General features: G+C 43.0%; 1 protein-coding gene across 2 annotated transcripts in view; it reads right to left on the bottom strand.

Moving 5' to 3' along the window:
• PIK3R1 (phosphoinositide-3-kinase regulatory subunit 1) overlaps nucleotides 1-19,083 on the bottom strand; it is a 959,753-nt gene extending 940,670 nt beyond the window's left edge. The window contains exons 1-2 of one of the 2 annotated variants that reach the window (XM_079916424.1): nucleotides 18,981-19,083; nucleotides 17,778-17,862 (exon numbers count right to left, since the gene is read on the bottom strand). The gene's annotated coding sequence lies outside the window, so the exon portion shown is untranslated. Of the gene's footprint in view, nucleotides 1-17,777; nucleotides 17,863-18,291; nucleotides 18,738-18,980 lie in introns of those variants that run through there. The other variant, XM_079916400.1, reaches the window with a different exon arrangement.
• Nucleotides 19,084-19,732: the final 649 nt, after the last annotated feature.

The following is a 19,732-nucleotide window of genomic DNA, read 5'->3' as shown; positions in this document are numbered from 1 at the left end:
TGGGTGGACTTCTGTGGTATAAGTGTTCTCCAGTTTGTGAGTCACCCACCAGGCAGTTATGGGATTTGATTTTTTTGTGATTGCGCCCCTCCTACTGTCTCATTGTGGCTTCTCCTTTGTCTTAGGATGTGGGTTATCTTTTTTGGTGAGTTCCAATATCTTTCTGTTGATGACTGTTCAGCAGTTAGTTGTGATTCCGGTGCTCTTGCAAGGAGTGAGCACACATCCTTCTACTCCGCCATCCTGAACCAATCTCTCCAGTTCTTGTACTCTGGGATATAGTAGTATTTGTTCCCCAACTGGTCTGTGCCTATCTTCTCCTTCACTTCCTTTGACAGCACTCTCCACAAGACGTGGAACAAATTCTGAGACCAACCCATGCCTTCCCACCAGCTCCAGCCGAGCTAGTGTTTTACTAAACAATGGGTTATAAGCCATTTAGCAGGATATAAAATGAGACATGAGACAACCAGCATTCTTTAAAGGAAACAGAATAAAATGGAAAGTAACAAAGTGTATCACAAATAGTAAATATAAGTGTTGTTTCGTGAAACTTTTTTTCTGAATATATATACGTATAACTTAGTCCTGCTTTACAACACTATTGTTTTTAACTATGAGTCAAATTTTTTAAAAATACTGAAATAAAACATGTGAAGTATATAGCAGAAGGCATGGCCCATAGCAAGCTATTGTTAGTGACAACAGGAAATCACTGGTACCCCAAGGTCTACAGTCACAAATTGGGGACCACTCCTGTAAAGACCTGGCTTGCTAGGAATGTAGTGGGCCATCATTTTCAATATATCCTCCAGAGAGACCAGAACAAGGCTTACCATAGAGAAAGGAGAAAATAAAAATATGCCTCTAGAAAATAGGATAGAGTTTTATTTAGCTCGCCTCAAGAGACAGCTTGAATACCATCTATGTTAATTGCTGGTCATTTGACTTCATACAAGTTATTTAATTTCTCTGGGCCTCAGCTCCCTAAAGTAAAGATAATAATAGTAGCTGCCACATAGGTTTGTCACAAGAATTAAATTAGTTGAATTTTAAAAGTGCTCACTATGCCTGGCACATAGTAAGCGCTCAAAAATCATCAACTGTTGCTATAGTTGCTATTATTATTATTACTATACTGAGAATAGACCAAGCTACAAATAGTGACCATTTTTCTACTTCCTCCCTTAGTTTCAAATGATTTTTATCTCTTATTGTTATTCCTGCAGCAAAACAAAAGACTTTTTTTTAAACCAAATAAAAGACTGTGAACAACTTTTTCTTTAGGAAGTCCTTTATATATTACCACCTACATTCATCTTTTCTCTGAGCTCTAAGTTATTTTTAATAATAATAAAGGGTTATTTATTTTTTGTCTTGGGTGCCTGGCAGAGGTTGTTTGTATATAAATGCTCACATCCTATCTGTATGCTGAAATTTCATCAGGAGATCCAAAGGTGCTAAGCCCAGCTTTCTGGATATGCTATTTCTTGCTTCCACGTGGAAAATACCATATGGAATTGATGTGATCCGTGAAAAGGGGAGTTGAACTTTCTAATATTCACAGACATATTGGCCCCTGGATTAAATTTGAGATTTAATACACCAAAACCCAGTCCCCTGACAGAGCCTGGTAACCTAAAAGTCTAAAAAATAGACTTTCTGGATGACCACTGAGTTTCTAAATCACATTAGCCTTTTGTCAAGTCACACAGCAGGTAAATAGTGGAATAATTTAGGTTCTCGACATCAGGGAAAAAGCACACACTCCAGCGAGGAATTAACCTCTCCAAGGTTAATTAACCTCTCCATTTCTTCTTTGCCTTCCTCTTGTCCTACAAGTGTCTCTTAAAATCATAAGGCATCTATCTACCATGCTTTGACTCATGGTCCTGTTCTACTGGGGCCTGCCAGCCCAACGGGGTTCAGATGCCACCCATCTGACATCCCACCTGAATCCCTATGCTCTGTGTCTCTTTTAAGTCTCCAGAGACAAACATTTCTGACCCAAAGTAAATAAACTGCCTAGGGCGCCAGGCAGAATCTCATGAGCATAAATAACAGCAACCAAAGGCAGAGCCAAAAGAAATGGACCGTAACGAGGGAATTTTTCCCAACATTTTAACATGAAAATTTTCTAAGATGAAAGTTGATAGGCTAGTATAGCCAGTATCTACACACCCACCACCAAGACGGAACAGCTGTTCATAATTTGGCATTATGCATGTATGTATGTATGTATCCATTTGATCCTGCCTATGTGTGTGTATGCTGAACCATGTGAAAGTAAGCTGCTGGTATCAGGACACTGCACCCCTAAATAGTTCAGCATTCGTCTTCTCAGAATGAAGACATTCTCCTTTGTAACCTTAGTAGAATAACCACACCTAAGCAAATTAAGGGGAACTAATATCATCTAATATGAGCCCACATTCCAATCACCCTCCTTATCCTAAGAATTAAAACATGGTGTTTGATTACTATAGCTCTTCAGGCCCTTTAAAATAGAGCAGTCCTCCTACCTCTTACTTCAATGGCACTGACTCCTGCATGTGTCTGGGCCAGTTGTCTATAAAATGTGCACTGGTAGGTTGTAATCGTGATCGGAAGAAGCAGGAGAGGAGAACGGGGCACAGCTCAGGGTAGCAGGGAGAATAAACTGGACTTTGCATCTCACTCAGAGTAGAGGACAATGGCTCCCCAGCCCGACACACCCCTGCCCTCACTCCACTTCTCCACCTCACAGACCTCACTGCAGCCACACTGGCTTCCTTGCTGCTCCCCAACAAGCTAACAACACACCCAGCTCAACACGTTGGCTCTCTTTTCCTTCCTTGGAAGGCTCTTCTCCCCCATAGCCAAATGGGTGTCCCCATCCCACCCCCCCCCACCGCCTCCAGGTCTTCACTCATCCTATTTAAAATTGCAAACCACGCTCCCCACCTTATTGTGTCCTCACAGCATATTTCACCATCTAGCTTTTTATGCATTTTGTTTCTTTTGCTGACTGCTTCTCTCACCACCTGGAATATACGCTCCTCCAGAACAGGGTTTTCGTGTGATAGTGCTCATGGCTGTATCCCCAGCTCCTATATTAGTACCAGGCCCTGTTCAATCAACATATATTTATCAAGATCCTCTGCTATGCTCCAGACACTGGCAGAGCAGCAGGACATCAGATGTGCCCCTCAGAGTTGACACATGCCCTAGGCCAGCAGTGACGCTACTGCTCAGCATTAAGAATGGCTCTCAGAAGCCAGATGAGACCCTGGACCTGCCCAGGGCCATTCCCAAGCCTTGGCATTTGCTTGGAGCTAGAGCTGACCATACAGCTCACTCCTGCTGTCCCACTGTCCCCCTCATGAATCCCACAGTTGCCTGTGCAGGTCTCTGACAATTCACCTGGGCCTGACAACTCCTCAGTGTGTCCACTACAAAGTTGCCCTTCCCTTCCCTCAGGACCACATCATCCCTCCAGTCACCCCCTCCCACCTGTCCTCCTCAAAGCCAACGCACTGACCTTTCTAAGAAGCAACTGTGGCCAAGCCACTACCGCAGCTCAAAATGTCACTGGCATCCTCCCCCACGTAGGAAAAACATCAGCACCTACTCTCACATACGCATAAGACCCTTCTTGACCAGACAGCCACCTTCCCCACTCCCTCTCCTGCCACTCCTCACTTCACACTTGACAACACTGAATTATTTTTAGAAGTTTCTGGAATAATCCAGGCTCCTCACGCCTTGCACTTATTTAACCTTCTCTCCAGCATGCACCTCGGCTCCTACCCCATCACCTCCAGTTTGTGGTCCTGGGAAACTTCTACTCTTCCTGCCAGTTTCAACTCAAATGCTATCTCTCTGGGCACCTTTTCTGACTAGTAGGTGAACTTGGCCTCTCCCTTCTGTTATTCTTACACAGGGAATTTTGTCTAAAATGAAACTCACTTTAACAGTGCCACCTCACCATTATTTGTTTCTCTGTCTACCAGCTAGACATCAGCATGGTCCTGGGAGGCATGCCCTATGAAGGGGCAAGGGTCTTTCATCTTCCTATCCAAAGAGTCTTTGGCAAAATACTAGGTGTTTAATAAATTTGGACGACTTGGTCTAAGGAGCTATTTTGCCCTGGGCAGAGCTGTTTGTTGAGGGCCTTGAGGATCAGAATTAGTGACCCTCATCTTCCCCCATTCTGATTTTATGGCTCAGGCCTTGAGTTAATGGTAAACGTCCTCATTGTTTCGGTTTGCTGAAACATTATGTAAACCCAACATCAGGCGGCTGTTTGACTGGCGACAAACAATTCTACATTCCAGAGCATGCTGACCTCGTGGCCAGTTTGTTTTGTTTGCTTTTCACTAACAAAGAGCCTCTCATTTAAACTTCTGAAAGTTAAACCACATTCTATGTTCCATCTTGTGCCCCCTCATACAAATGTCAGTGTGTGTGTGTGTGTGTGTGTGTGTGTGTGTGTGTGTGTGTGTGTGTCTGTCTGTGTGTGTGTGTGTAAGACAGGGACAGAAATAGAGGGATACAGAGACAGAGAGAGATAAAGAAGCCATGGAATTGGCTGGCTGCTATGCTTCAAACTAACTCTAATGCCCTGACCCAAAAGAGGACTGCATAATGCACAAGGGACTGGACACCAGGTCCAAAGGGTCATGGTGAGGTGCCACTAGCCTTAGCAGACCACCTGCTTCCAAAGTATTTTTTTTTAATTAGAGTGTAATTGTTTTACAATGCTGTGCTAGTTTCTGCTGTACAACGAAGTGACTCAGCTATATATATACATATGTCCCCTCCCTTTTGGACCTCCCTCCCACCAGCCCCATCCCACCCATCTAGGTCATCACAGAGCACTGAGCTGAGCTCCCTGTGCTATACAGAAGGTTCCCACTAGCTGTCTGTTTTACACACGGTAGTGTATATATGTCAATCCTAATCTCCCAGTTCGTCCCACCCTCCCCTTCCTCCGCTCCCCCATGTCCACATGTCCATTCTCTACTTCTGTGTCTCTATTCCTGCCCTGCAAATAGGTTCATCTGTACAATTTTTCTAGATTCCACATATATGTGTTAACATGGAAAACATCCTTGCCAATTCTCCACTCCATTTTACTTCCCTCTTAGAGACAGTATCTTTTTCACCCAACTGAGTCCAGACAATTATATGGGTCTAATGTTCTGGTCATGGTCAACACTCAGTAAACAGCAGCATTAAGAGTTCTCCAAGAAGTTTAGGCTAATTTTCTACAACTAAGAATCTTCTATTTTGTGAATAAGCTTCTGTTGTTTCTACCCATGATATGTTGACATGGCTGCAATATCACTTAGTGTTATTACTGAAAATTTTTCAACCGTTATCTTTTCCCACTGAAGACCTTCATCCATGGTTCTGCACAGGGTGGCAGTGCAGAAGGACACTTAGACTGCTAGAAGGCTCATGCTAAGAGTCTACAGTCTTCAGGCTGAAGGTGAAGAAGCATCTCTTGCAGGGTCTAGAATCCTTCCCCTGACTGTTGACATTGTTTTAGTCTGTCTGGTTTGAACCAAAGCCAGCTGAATCTCCTCCAAGTTCCAGTCTTGGTCAGATCTCAGGAGACAGCCTGTCTGGTTGTTCAAAAAAGAATATCTGCCTGAATAGCCACCCCAACCTGGAGTCACAGCAGATCACTGATGCCCTGTGACCCCAGCAAGTGTCCCTATTCATGGTGGAGGGGAGGGTAACAACATTAAATCCTGCAATCTCCACATCTTAGGTTACTGATGTGGGACTCGAGGGACACTGTTCCAGCTAATGATTAAGAACTCTCCAGACAATAGGGGCTTCTTAGACAATGGGTGAATTTCCAGGATGTCCGGCCCCCTTCCGAGAAGGAGGGAGATAACAAAATGTAAAAAAGGTGTCAGTCAAAGACCAATCAGGCAGCTGGGGAGAAGGAGGGAGATAACAAAATGTAAAAAAGGTGTCTGTCAAAGACCAATCAGGCAGCTGGGGACAAGTTCCCTCTCTGGTCCGAGCCTAAGCCGGGACCAATCAGCAGGAGAACACAACCAAATCTATAATTTACATACGGGGAAGTGGGAACCTATAAAACTGACATATTCGCGCCCAAAAGGGTTCCTTCTTCGACCTCCTGCGTGAGGACCAAGGAACCCCGGTGCACCGGCCTTCAATAAACCTCTTGCGTTTTGCATCGACTTCCGACTCTTGTTGTTTCCTGGGCGAGTCGAAACTCCTAGGAGACCGCGCAGGTCTAACACTGAAGCCTGAATAAGAAGCCCTATGAGCAGACAGTGAGGCTTCAGGGCCAGTTTCCATCTTGCACAATCAGCCTCTCCTGCCAGGCATCTATGTCGTCTTCATTTTTTCCCCTCTTTACTCATGGGCATCTCCTCTTAGGGCCTCAAAGCACTTTTGATTGTCCGCCACTATTTAGTAAGCATATAAAGGGCCTGACCATGATCAGTTCCCTGAAAAGATAGGAGAGAACTAGAAAAGAGGTCTCCACTCACAAGGAGCTTATAATCCAGAGATGGAGATAAAGATGAAAACATTAAAAATGGATATGGGAGTTCCCTCCCTGTTGGTTGTTTGGCCTGAGATGACCCAGCTGGAGCCTGCAGGCCCTTTGGTGGGGTTAATGATGGACTCCAGGAGTCACAACAAGGAGTACTAACCGGAACTTCTGTTGCAGGTGCTCTTGTCCCTGTGGTGAGCCACAGCCATCCCCTCCCTCTGCAGGAGACGCTCCAACACTAGCAGCCGTGTGGGTGACAGGGTCTTGGTGCTCTGGCTGGATGTCAGGTCTGAGTCTCAGAGGTGGGAGAGCCAAGTTCAGGACATTGGACCACCAGAGACCTCCCGGACCCACGTAATATCAATCGGCCAGAGCTTTCCCAGAGATCTCCAACTCAACGCTAAGACCTAGCTCCACTCAATGACCAGAAAGCTCCAGTGCTGGACATCCCATGCTAAACAACTAGCAAGACAGGAACACAACCCCACCCATTACCAGAGAGGCTGCCTAAAATCATAACAAGTCCACAGACACCCCAAAACACACCACTGGACATGGTCCTTCCCACGAGAAAGATAACATCCAACCTCATCCACCATAACACAGGCACCAGTCCCCTCCACCAGGAAGCCGACGCAACCCACTGAACCAACCTCACCCACTGGAGGCAGACACCAAAAATAATGGGAACTATGAACCTGCAGCCTGCGAAAAGAAGACTCCAGACACAGTAAGATAAGCAAAATGAGAAGACAGAAAAACACACAGCAGATGAAGGAGCAAGGCAAAAACCCACCAGACCAAACAAATGAACAGGAAATAGGCCGTCTACCTGAAAAAGAATTCAGAGTAATGATAGTAAAGATGACCCCAAATCTTGGAAATAGAATGGAGAAAATACAAGAAACGTTTAACAAGGACCTAGAAGAACTAAAGAGCAAACAAACAGTGATGAACAACACAATAAATGAAATTAAAAATTCTCTAGAAGGAATCAATAGCAGAATAACTGAGGCAGAAGAACGTATAAGTGACCTGGAATATAAAATAGTGGAAATAACTACTGCAGAGCAGAATAAAGAAAAAAGAATGAAAAGAAGAGAGGACAGTCTCAGAGACCTCTGGGACAACAGTAAACACACCAACATTCAAATTATAGGGGTCCCAGAAGAAGAAGAGAAAAAGAAAGGGACTGAGAAAATATTTGAAGAGATTATAGTTGAAAACTTCCCTAATATGGGAAAGGAAATAGTCAGTCAAGTCCAGGAAGCGCAGAGAGTCCCATTCAGGATAAATCCAAGGAGAAACATGCCAAGACACATATTAACCAAACTATCAAAAATTAAATACAAAGAAAACATATTAAAGGCAGCAACGGAAAAGCAGCAAATAACATATAAGGGAATCCCCATAAGGTTAAAAGCTGATCTTTCACCAGAAACTCTACAGGCCAGAAGGGAGTGGTAAGATATACTTAAGAGTGATGAAAAGGAAAAACCTACAACCAAGATTACTGTACCCAGCAAGGGTCTCATTCAGATTAGATGGAGAAACCAAAAGCTTTACAGATAAGTGAAAGCTACCAGAATTCAGCACCACCATACCAGCTTTACAACAAATGCTAAAGGAACTTCTCTAGGCAGTAAACACAAGAGAAGGAAAACACCTACAAAAACAAACCCAAAACAATTAAGAAAATGGTAATAGGAACATACATATTGATAATTACCTTAAATGTAAATGGATTAAATGCCCCGACCAAAAGACACAGACTGCTGAATGCATACAAAAACAAGACCCGTATATAAGCTGTCTACAAGAGACCCACTTCAGACCTAGGGACACATATAGACTGAAAGTAAGGGGATAGAAAATGATATTCCATGACAATGGAAATCAAAAGAAAGCTGGAGTAGCAGTACTCATATCAGATAAGATAGATAAGATAAGGTTGCCCACTCTCACCACTATTATTCAACATAGTTTTGGAAGTTTTAGTCACAGCAATCACAGAAGAAAAAGAAATAAAAGGAATCCAAATCAGAAAAGAAGAAGTAAAACTGTCACTGTTTGCAGATGACATGATACTATACAAAGAGAATCCTAAAGACGCTACCAGAAAACTACTAGAGCTAACCAATGAATTTGGTAAAGTAGCAGGATACAAAAGTAATGCACAGAAATCTCTTGCATTCCTATACACTAATGACAAAAAATCTGGAAGAGAAATTAATGAAAAGCTGCTCAGCATCACTAATTATTAAAGCAATGCAAATCAAAACCACAATGAGGTATCACCTCACACCAGTTAGAATAAGCATCATCAGAAAATCTACAAACAACAAATGCTGGAGAGGGTGTGGAGAAAAAGGAACCCTCTTGCACTGTTGGTGGGAATGTAAATTGATACAGCCACCATGGAGAACAGTATGGAGGTTCCTTAAAGAACTAAAAATAGAACTACCATATGACCCAGCAATCCCACTACTGGGCATATACCCAGAGAAAACCATAATTCAAAAAGACACATGCACCCCAATGTTCATTGCAGCACTATTTAAATAGCCAGGACATGGAAGCAACCTATATGCCCATCGACAGACGAATGGATAAAGAAGATGTGGTACATACATACAATAGAATATTACTTAGCCATAAAAAGGAACGAAATTCGGTCATTTGTAGAGACGTGGATGGATCTAGAGATTGTCATACAGAGTGAAGTAAGTCAGAAAGAGAAAAACAAATATCATATATAAACACATATATGTGGAACCTAGAAAAATGGTACAGATGAACCGATTTGCAGGGCTGAAATAGAGACACAGATGTAGATAACAAACGTATGGACACCAACGGGGGAAAGTGGCAGGGCGGGTTGTGGTGGTGTGATGAATTGGGAGATTGGGATTGACATGTATACAGTGATGTGTATAAAAAGGATGACTAATAAGAACCTGCTGTATAAAAAATTAAATTTAATTTAAAAAAAGAATATAAAATGGAGAAAAGACAGCCTCTTTAATAAGTTGTGCTGGGAAAACTGGACAGCTACATGTAAAAGAATGAAATCAGAACAATTCCTAAGACCATACACAAAAATAAATTCAAAATGGATTAAAGACCTAAATGTAAGGCCAGACACTATCAAACTCTTAGAGGAAAACATAGGCAGAACACTCTATAACATAAATCACAGCAAGATCACTTTTGACCCACCTCCTAGAGAAATGGAAATAAAAACAAAAATAAACAAATGGGACCTAATGAAACTTAAAAGCTTTGGCACAGCAAAGGAAACCATAAACAAGACGAAAAGACAACCCTCAGAATGGGAGAAAATATTTGCAAATGAAGCAACTGACAACGGATTAATCTCCAAAATATACAAGCAGCTCACGCAGCTCAATATCAAAAAAACAAACAACCCAATCCAAAAATGGACCTAAACAGACATTTCTCCAAAGAAGACATACAGATGGCCAAGAGGCACATGAAAAGATGCTCAACATCACTAATCATTAGAGAAATGCAAATCGAAACCACAAATGAGATATCACCTCACACCGGTCAGAATGGCCATCATAAAAAAATCTACAAACAATAAATGCTGGAGAGGATGTGGAGAAAAGGGAACCCTCTTGCACTGTTGGTGGGAATGTAAATTGATACAGCCACCATGGAGAACAGTATGGAGGTTCCTTAAAAAACTAAAAATCAAGCTACCACATGACCCAGCAATCCCACTACTGGGCATATACCCTGAGAAAACCGTAATTCAAAAAGAGTCATGTACCACAATGTTCATTGCAGCACTATTAACAACAGTCAGGACATGGAAACAACCTAAGTGTCCATCGACAGATGAATGGTTAAAGAAGATGTGGCACATATATACAATGGGATATTACTCAGCCATTAAAAGGAACAAAACTGAGTTATTTGTAATGAAGTGTATGGACCTAGAGTCTGTCATACAGAGTGAAGTAAGTCAGAAAGAGAAAAACAAATACCATATGCTAACGTTCATATATGGAATCTAAAAAAATGGCGCTGATGAACCTAGGAAAAGGGCAGCAATAAAGACGCAGATGTAGACAAAGGATGTGAGGACACAGGTGGGGAAGGGGAAGCTGGGACAAAGTGAGAGAGTAGTATTGACATATATAAGCTACCAAATGTAAAATAGATAGCTAGTGGGAAGCAGCCGCATAGCACAGGGAGATCAGCTCGGTGCTTTGTGACCACCTAGAGGGGTGGGATAGGGAGGGTGGGAGAGAGATGCAAGAGGCAGGGGATATGGGGATATATGTATACATATCACTGACTCACTTTGTTGTACAGCAGAAACTAACACAACATTGTAAAGCAGTTATACTCCAATAAAGATATTTTTTAAATTATTATAGTGTATACACATATATGGAGCCTTTTGATCAATAAGTTTTTCTACAAATGGCTGAGATCATCTTCAGATTGTCATTTAAGACCTGTCCATGAAGGGGGCAGAGGTGGGGTGGGATATGATTCAGTACTTTAAATAATCTACTTTTAAGACATTTTAAAACACTACGGAATTGAATTATAGTGACTTCAAATATTTTTCATTTAATTACAGTCTTTTAAATTTACTGAAAAAATCCTCATCAAATTTACCATTTCAAATTCATGTTTAAATGTGCAAAAATATACACATTTTATTAACACAGGCTTTTCTCTTCTCTTTCTCTCCCTATTGCTATCTATTATCTATCTATATACATGCATGTGTGTGGTGTGTGTGTGTGTGTGTGTGCGTGTGTGTATGTTTCTCATTTCTACCAAGAAAATGTAGAGAAAATTTTAATGCTGATCTCCAAACACTAATATAACTGAGATATCTGGTAATTAATATTACAAACAACTTAGTAAAGAGACAGATAAGTGTGGTAGAAAGAGCTTAGGCACTGGAGAAAAGCATGAATTTAACCTGCTCCTTTCTCATTATACGGACTTGGAAAAGAATAATCCTTATCTCATAAGATTTTTTATGGGAGAAAAGGATTAATGTACATAAAGTATCTAGCACAGTATTAAATATGCTGTTTTAAGCTGCCTTGTATACCTTTGGGAATTAGGTATAAATCATTAAAGTCCATGATAACTTAACTCTCTCTTTTTATACGTTAATAAGCATTTATTAATTAACTGTATTATCTTCAATAATGAAATCACGCTTTCAAGCCTTATCTGGAAATGTGTGATAACCAGGACCCCTGCAAGTGGACAGTTTAATCAAAGTCAGGTAAGGTTTACTTAGCAATAGGCGGAGTTGTGTGTTTAATGGAGGCTCAATTAGAAGGTATACATTCTGCCAAAGGAACGGAGAGGAGATCGTGCATGAGGAGCACATGAGTGAGAAAGGAAGAACAGAAAAAAGCTGGAGACAAGAGAAATCAAATCCATCAACGGAAATAGAAACTCTGGAGTCCCTGTGGAGTGACAGCGTGATCTAGTGGAATGCTCACAGGCTTGGCAATCAGCGGGTTCCAAATTCCTGGTCAGCCACTGGTAGCTGGGTGACCCTGGGCAAGGCATGTGACCTTTCTGAACCTCCACCTCATCGTGGCAAAACACGTAAGATATTCCCTACCTGGCATGGAAGATTAGAGGTGATCTACATAGAACGCACGACACAATGCCACAGAGACATCTAATTAGTAACTCATTACTAATTAGTCCACAGAGACATCTAATTAGTAACTCATTATTACCTCCTAGTTATCATCTGCTATTGTCATCGCCTAATGCCAGTGCTAAGCAGATCCGTAACATAACAAACTAAAACTAGTCAACTATCCAGCTAAAATAAGAGCAGATACTGATGAGCTAGAAAACGAACAACAGACAACAAACAAAAAATCTTTTTGTAGCACTAGCAAGATCAACCAAGAAAAAAAATAGAGGAATAATAATAGTATGAAAAAAATATATTTTGATGTGCCTATAAGGAATGAGGTTTTAGAAGACCTGGTAGCTAAATATCAAGAAACCAGAGTTCACCAGCTATACCTTATCACCTTCAGTAAATGCAGCCATGTTCCAGTGCAGAGTTGCCCAGGTAGAACCAGAAAGGAAGAAAGCCTGGCTAACGAACTAGAATTGCAGACGTCAGATCAAGAAATTCAGTATGTACCTGATGCAATATCACTGGATGATACCCCTTCTGTGGAGAAGATTAACATGCTGATTTGGGAAGTGGGATTCTGGCCCTTGGAAGGAGGAGGTGGAGTCAGGGAGGTTTTCTTTCTCCCAGAGTTCCCCAACGATGGCTCACAGTACAATAGTGATCAACAGTAGAAGGACAGTGCTTAGAGGCTGACCACTCCAAAAAGACAAGGGAAATAGGTAAAATCACAACAACGGGGACCCACAACATTCCTTAAGAATTTCCTGCAAAATTTCAGTTCCTGCAGGGGCCAAAGAGTGGGATCATTTTAGGAAAGACACATCCTGCTTGTGGGTCCTGGATGCTAGATCCTGAACAGCAGCAGAAGCATCCCAAAACACATAGGAAAACAAAGAAGCAAAAACCATAAGCTCCAGAATCATTTAAAGTAGTAACACCATATCCTAAATCCTATAAAATAAGAATAAATATATTGTATGCACTGATTATACAAGGTCTCCCTGTGTTCTCTAAACAGCTCTACTGTGTAGCCTAAAAACGTATATTTTAGTTACAAGGAGCTTTAAACATGTAACTGACAATAACTGTCTTCCTGGAATTCAGAAGAGTCTTTGAGGCAATGCTACAAATGGCCTAGCTCTCCTAACAAAACTAAACAAGTACAAACTCCAACCCAAGAAGTCTGTGCTGCTGCCTTCTTATTCTCATCACATGCGTTAAATTAATTAAACAAGGAGGGCATTAGACCAAGGTGACTCAAATGCTCTAATGCAGCTCTAATGCTTGGCACCTACGTAAGCCAACCAAAATCTAAGCCTGTAAATGCCTCAGGGTTAAGAAATCGAAACCTAAGTAGAACCAATCACAGACAGCCGACTAGGCTTTCCTGAATGCGGCATCGGCTTAAGCTACAGCCAATCATATAATCTCCTTGCTTTGCTTCTAAGTCTTCTCTATGAGAGTCCTGCCTCTAGCCCCTAACTACCTCTGGTTTGTCTCTGCCTGATTAGAATCCATATTTGCTCGGGGAAATGCTTAAACATTTTAATATGCATCAGTTTATCTTTCAGCACATTGAAACTCAGTCCTAACTACCATCCTGGCTTATTGTCACGTTCTCTGACATTTAAAAGAGATCACCCGCCTCACCCCCACTCTCACCCCGCCACAGTTTAAAATAAGGGAAGTAAGACTCAGGGAGGTTGAGGGACAGTCACAATCATAATGACGCTAGTGTTTATCCCTCCATGAATGCTAACCAGATCATTTTAATGACACCTAACTATTATATCCACGTAGGTTGCCAGTCCTCAGCATGTATGAGTGACTAGTGTAACTCAGTTATGACTGATAGAAAAACTAAAATGAAAATTAAGGTGAGGTATCATGTTCAGTCACATGAGAAATCTATTATTTTGAAGGTTGCCACAAATGCACTGCAATTCGGATGTTCATATCAGACCAAAGACAATTTGGAGTGTTCTTAGTCACGTGAAGCTTATAGTGGCAGTCAGTCCTCCAAGCAATTCACACATCGCAGAAATGCATTTTTAATCATAATTTTATAGGGCTGTATTTTTAAAAGCAACTTTAAAGATATTTCATTGAAAGGAATATGTCACTAAAATGACTAAAATTCTGAAATCCAATCACAGTTTCCTTCACTTCCTCTCCTTCCCCACTCCCTCCAAGCCACCATCAGTCCACCCTCGATTCTGACCCCACTTGCCTGACATAAGCCTGCAAGAACCATCACTGCAACACCCTGCTGGCCTCCTGAGAAAAGCATTCTGGTCTCTCCCTTTATCTCTCCGCCACAAATCTGCAAGTCCCTCCCTAAGTCTTGGTGGTCCTTTTGTTTGCCTTGAATAGACCTACTTTCACATCCACTATAATACCAGCAGCAAACTGATTCCATATTGCAGCCTAAATCCTACCCACATCCACAAGAAGGATTGGGCCATCCAAGCACCCATTACAGATACCAATTTATCAGGAAGGTGCACTGAGCCAACACAGGAATGTCGGCAACTTGTTGCCAGTGAACTCAGCTGTCCACATGAAACTTTTCACATAACTGGCCAGACATAAGCCCACTCCTGGCTCCCACCAACATATATATTAAAGCATCCTGCAAGGCACAGCCTTTTCTCTACGGTGTGCTTTAGCAAGTTAGATGGTTTGCCCACAGAGTCACAGATCTTGAGATCAGCTGATAGAACAGCTGAGGCCGGCACCAAGGGACCAATGACATGCTGAAACTGCAGGATGCAGACTGTAGTATGTATCAGTAACAAGTGGTTCACATTAGTATCTCAGTTTGAAGCACTGACCTAAGACTTCCATGAAGTTGTCTGGTTCAGAAATAAAAAAAGAAACTCAAAAAAAAAAGACAGAGAGAGAGAGAACTAAAGAAAAATGAGATCTGTTTTGCTATCATGTAAGTCAGAAAAAGAAACTTTTAAATACATATTGAACTACACTTTACTACTATTCAACAATTCATGTATTCAATACATGAATAGTACACTTCCCCTATACTTAGTAAATAGGAGTACTCATCACTACAGAAAATGTGATGTGTGAGACAATTTCAACTAAGTGTAAATGTTATGCTACATCTGGGTCTGTAATAAACCCCAATTTCTAAATATAAACATAGGCATGCACTTTTTAAAGAGAAAATCAGCTTCTCTTAGTTATAAGAAAATGACTACTAGATAAATATTTAAGGAATACCACTTCAAGACTGCCAAACTATTGCCCTGCCCCGAGAATTACCCCACCGCCCCATAACATGCTGGTCTGGCCCTGACCTCAGCCCCATTTTATTAGCCCACCCACACATAACATGAATCCCGGCTCTTCTCCTGCAATCCCTCTTCTCCCCCGCAAAGTTATCCCCCTTGTTATTTCTGTCTGTGGCTTCTATTTCAAAGGCAGAGAGGTTCCTGTTCTTTCCAATCTTGCTTCTTACTCAGTTCCCACACATAATTTTGGTTTTATCAATCCCTTCCTCCCCCACCTCTTTAGTCTCCTCCTCTTTACTTCAATCCTTCCTCTTGGGTAACACCAAAGGGAGCACGAGGCTCCGTTACCCTAACACACTCATTCTTCTCCTCCCTGCTGCCCTGACTAACCATCCGTTCTCTTCTGCACGTCATCTCCAAACTTTCAAAGGAGTATTCTACTTGAAAGAGTAAGTGACCTCTATTTCCTCACCAGTTCCACATGCCTTAACCAAGTGCAAACACACTGACATCAGAACTGCAACAAGGAGGCTGGGGGCAGCTGTGGCAACCTGGAGGGGTCAATCCCCCCCAACCTCTCACACTCCCTCCACTACACCGCCGACACAGGGCCTCCAGCCAACATCCAACCCAAGAGGAATGAGGGCTAGGGGTGGTTTGAAATTTGGGATTTTTATGTGAAATCTAACAATTTCTAAATATTAGTTATTAATCTGATTTTTTTAAACACTGAGGATGAAATGAATTACCTTCTTATGGTTGGATTCAGCCTACAGCCCTGAAATTTGCAAACTATGCTTTAAATCTAAAAACAGTTTCAAAAGTCATCAGTGACCACTTAGCTGCCATAACCAATAGCCTTTCTCACCTCATTTTTCTCACCTTTCCGTGTGTGGTGGGGGGGGGGCGTTTTATCACCAACTCCTGTGTTAAACTGCCGTAGCCAAGATTCTGTGACTCCATTCCTTCCTTATTGTTCTGTCGTCACCTCTTTCCTTAGCTTGTCTTGCTTGATAATTTTCTTTTTTCTCTTTCAAAACCCCTAATTGCAAAATCATCTAATATCTGGGATTCAACTATTCCCACTACAGAGCTCGCTCTCCCCGAAAAACTCCAGCTTCTCCCCCAAGCTCCAGTCTCAAACTTCTGTGTATAGGGTACAAGAACCCCCAAAATACCCCCTAATTCTCTTCCTTAGCACTGCTGCCACCAAATCCACTTATTCTATCCCTTTCCTTTTAGCCAGCCAGCCTCAAAACTCCACCAACTGCTCCGTCACTCCTGACACCCAATCAGTCATCACTTCTCTTCTGCGCCCTTTGCAAAATCTGTCATGACTGTCTCCACCTTTTCTTTCTTCCTCCTTGACTCTCATTAGCTCTCAGCTGGAGGACTAATCCCAGAGCCTATAAATCCACCTCCCCGGCCCAGGTCCTTCATCTCTTCACCTCCACCCTGCTGCAAAATTCATCTTCCTGAAGGACTCAAGTCCTGGCACTCCTGTGCTCAGAACAATTAAACTGGTCCCTGTTGCTTACCCAGAATGGAACTCATCACCCTACCTGATATTTTCAGACTGCTCCTCCTGCATTTCTTTCAAACCCCGTGCATTTCAACCAAACTCACTCACCTGTTCTGCAAACACACCTCACCTTCTTTACTTAAGCCACTCTCCTGCATGAAATATCGTCCCTTCCTTCTACCAAAATCCTAAGTGGCAAGCAAAGTCCTTTTTATAAATGTTTGGACTGCCTCCTGACTAATGTAATCCTATTCTCTGAAACCCCATAACTCTGGATCTATTCCTCTGGTGGACTTAACACAGTGAAGCCTCCATTAAGGGCTCATGATTCGTGTGTTATCTCTGTAAGATGATGCGTTCCTTGGAGTGGCAAGTTTGGGACCCCATTTGTCTTGGACCATTCACAATGCTAGCAGTGACTTCCATCTCCATATTTGAGGACCAGATGACTGGGCCAGTTTCCTGACTGCCTGCAACAGTAATAATAATCACAGTATAGGTTTTCACAGGCTGGGGTGGAGCCTACCAGTATGAGAGAGTTGAGGACCACCTGTCTTTCTGGCTGAGGCAAGTTTGGGATTAGAATGATATATAGTGGCATAGTGGGCCAGTTACAGGTGCAATCTCATATTTCTTACTTTAGCTTGACATTGGTTCCTGTCAAGTGAACTTTAACTGCTATTTCCAATTTTCCTTCCAGTTTGAGATTAGAGCTGGTATTTAGTCACCAAGATAGCAAGCTCCTCTGTGGCAAACTAGATCTCCTCAAAGATCCCCCCTCCATCCTGTCCCCTGGTTCTCTATCCACTGTATTACCTTGGACTTGTCCTTCTCCAGGATTCAGCCCACAGCGCCTGATCCACAAAGTTGCCTTGGACTACAGGGTTTTCATTTCATTCTCCTAAAAAAATAAATGTAACATTTTTTATTGAAACATCCCACATGGCTAAAAGAATTCAAACAGAACAAAAGTGTACTATATGAAAAAATCTCCCTCCCACACCATAGTTCCCCAGTTGAGGAGTCTCTCAGTCTCCTAAGGACAACCGCTAAACCATTTCTTTGGCTACCCTTCCAGAAGTTTTCCCTCACCTGCAAATATATATAACATATAATCACTTTTGTATAGGAACAAAAGAACACAACGCACACTAGTGTGCTACTTGGTTTTTGTTCTTAACAATATTCAGCAATTGTAAATATTCAGTAACTTGTAAATCTAAGTTAATACACAGAAAGCCCTTGGAAGAATACCTGGCCCACAGTCAATGCTCAATGACCCTTCACATGAAACCTAGCAGAGGACATTCCAAGATTCTAAAGTTCATACCTATGAGACCCTAGGAGCACACAAAAAAACACTGCAGTTCTCTTGCACGAGAGCTCAGAGGTGCTTCTTTCCACTCACATTCCAGAGACAGGCTCCTGCAGACCTGGCTGTCACCTCTCACACTGCCACCGGAGTTCATCCTCTCAACCAACACACACCTCCCTTCCTCTGCTCCCACCAAGCTAAACAATCCATGCAAGGATAAAGGCCTCATAATGGGTTTTGCTGCAACCCCTTTCAGAAAACTGAGAAAAAGCCGCTTCTTGCCCTTTAATTTGATTACATGGCAACGAAAGATAAATTCACCCGTATACTATGCGTTGTGTGAAATCAGCACCCCCGGTTTTGCCCAAGCTGGCTCAGCCCCGCACCCCGTCACGGTAACATGGAGAGTCTCCGGCCTTCGGCTCCTGTCCCAAACCTCTCCTACCAAGCCGTCTGATTAGAGGAGAGCTCCCAGGAGGTGTAAATTAAGAAGTTAACCAGACCAGGGCACAGCTGCGGGTTGGAGCACCCTTGGGAGACCACCAGAGAAGTCTTTGCTCCCCTCGAAAGCAGTTTTCAGTTTAAAGCTCTGAAAAACTTCTCCCCACCCTCCCATCCCTGCCATTTTCGCCATTTTCGCCATTTTCAGTCCTCCCCCCGCCGCGCGGAGGCCTGCAGGACTTCCCGTTGTTCGGTTCACACACCTGAGGAGCCTCTCACTTCCGCTGCTGCTTACAGCCAGCCTACCCAGCATGCACCGCGGCAGACCGGGCACCACTCCCCCTGGGGTGGGGGAAGGGCAGGGCCGGAGCGTTTGGCTCTTGAGGTTTTTGGGGGTGTCTGTAGAATTTGGGAGAGCTTGCATTTAGTGAGAAGCTGGTGACCACTGCTCCTGAACAACGAGTTGAAAGTCCTTTTTTTTTTTTGCGGTACGCCAGCCTCTCACCGCCGTGGCCTCTCCCGTTGCGGAGCACAGGCTCCGGCCGCGCAGGCTCAGCGGCCATGGCTCACGGGCCCAGCCGCTCCGCGGCACGTGGGATCTTCCCGGACCGGGGCACAAACCCGTATACACTACATCGGCAGGCGGACTCTCAACCACTGCGCCACCAGGGAAGCCCGAAAATCCTTTTAAATTCCATCCCCCCTAGAGACTTTTCTTTCCAAGTACACGCGGGTTTATGGGCTGGAGGACACAATGTGCACGCACAAACGGGGTCCCCCAGCAACTGAAAGTGGGGAGAAATGCCATCACAGTGGCACCCTGATTCTCATTAGGGGAAGAAACATGAGATGCTTGACCCTTTCATGTTACTTGCTGGAGGCTTATGTAGGGTGAGAGACGGGGTCAAAACAGGCCAGCTGTAGACAACTGTTTTGCCACTGACTTTGCAGACATTTCCCAAAGCCCTGTGGCACCCGATACCCCTACCGGCATAACTGCACACACACAGGGAGA

This window comes from Stenella coeruleoalba (genome assembly GCF_951394435.1).
Source record: "Stenella coeruleoalba genome assembly, chromosome: 3".
In the NCBI taxonomy this organism is placed as follows: domain Eukaryota; kingdom Metazoa; phylum Chordata; class Mammalia; order Artiodactyla; family Delphinidae; genus Stenella; species Stenella coeruleoalba.
The sequence above is the reverse complement of the archived record's forward strand: the minus strand, read 5'-3'. Positions and strand labels throughout refer to the sequence as shown.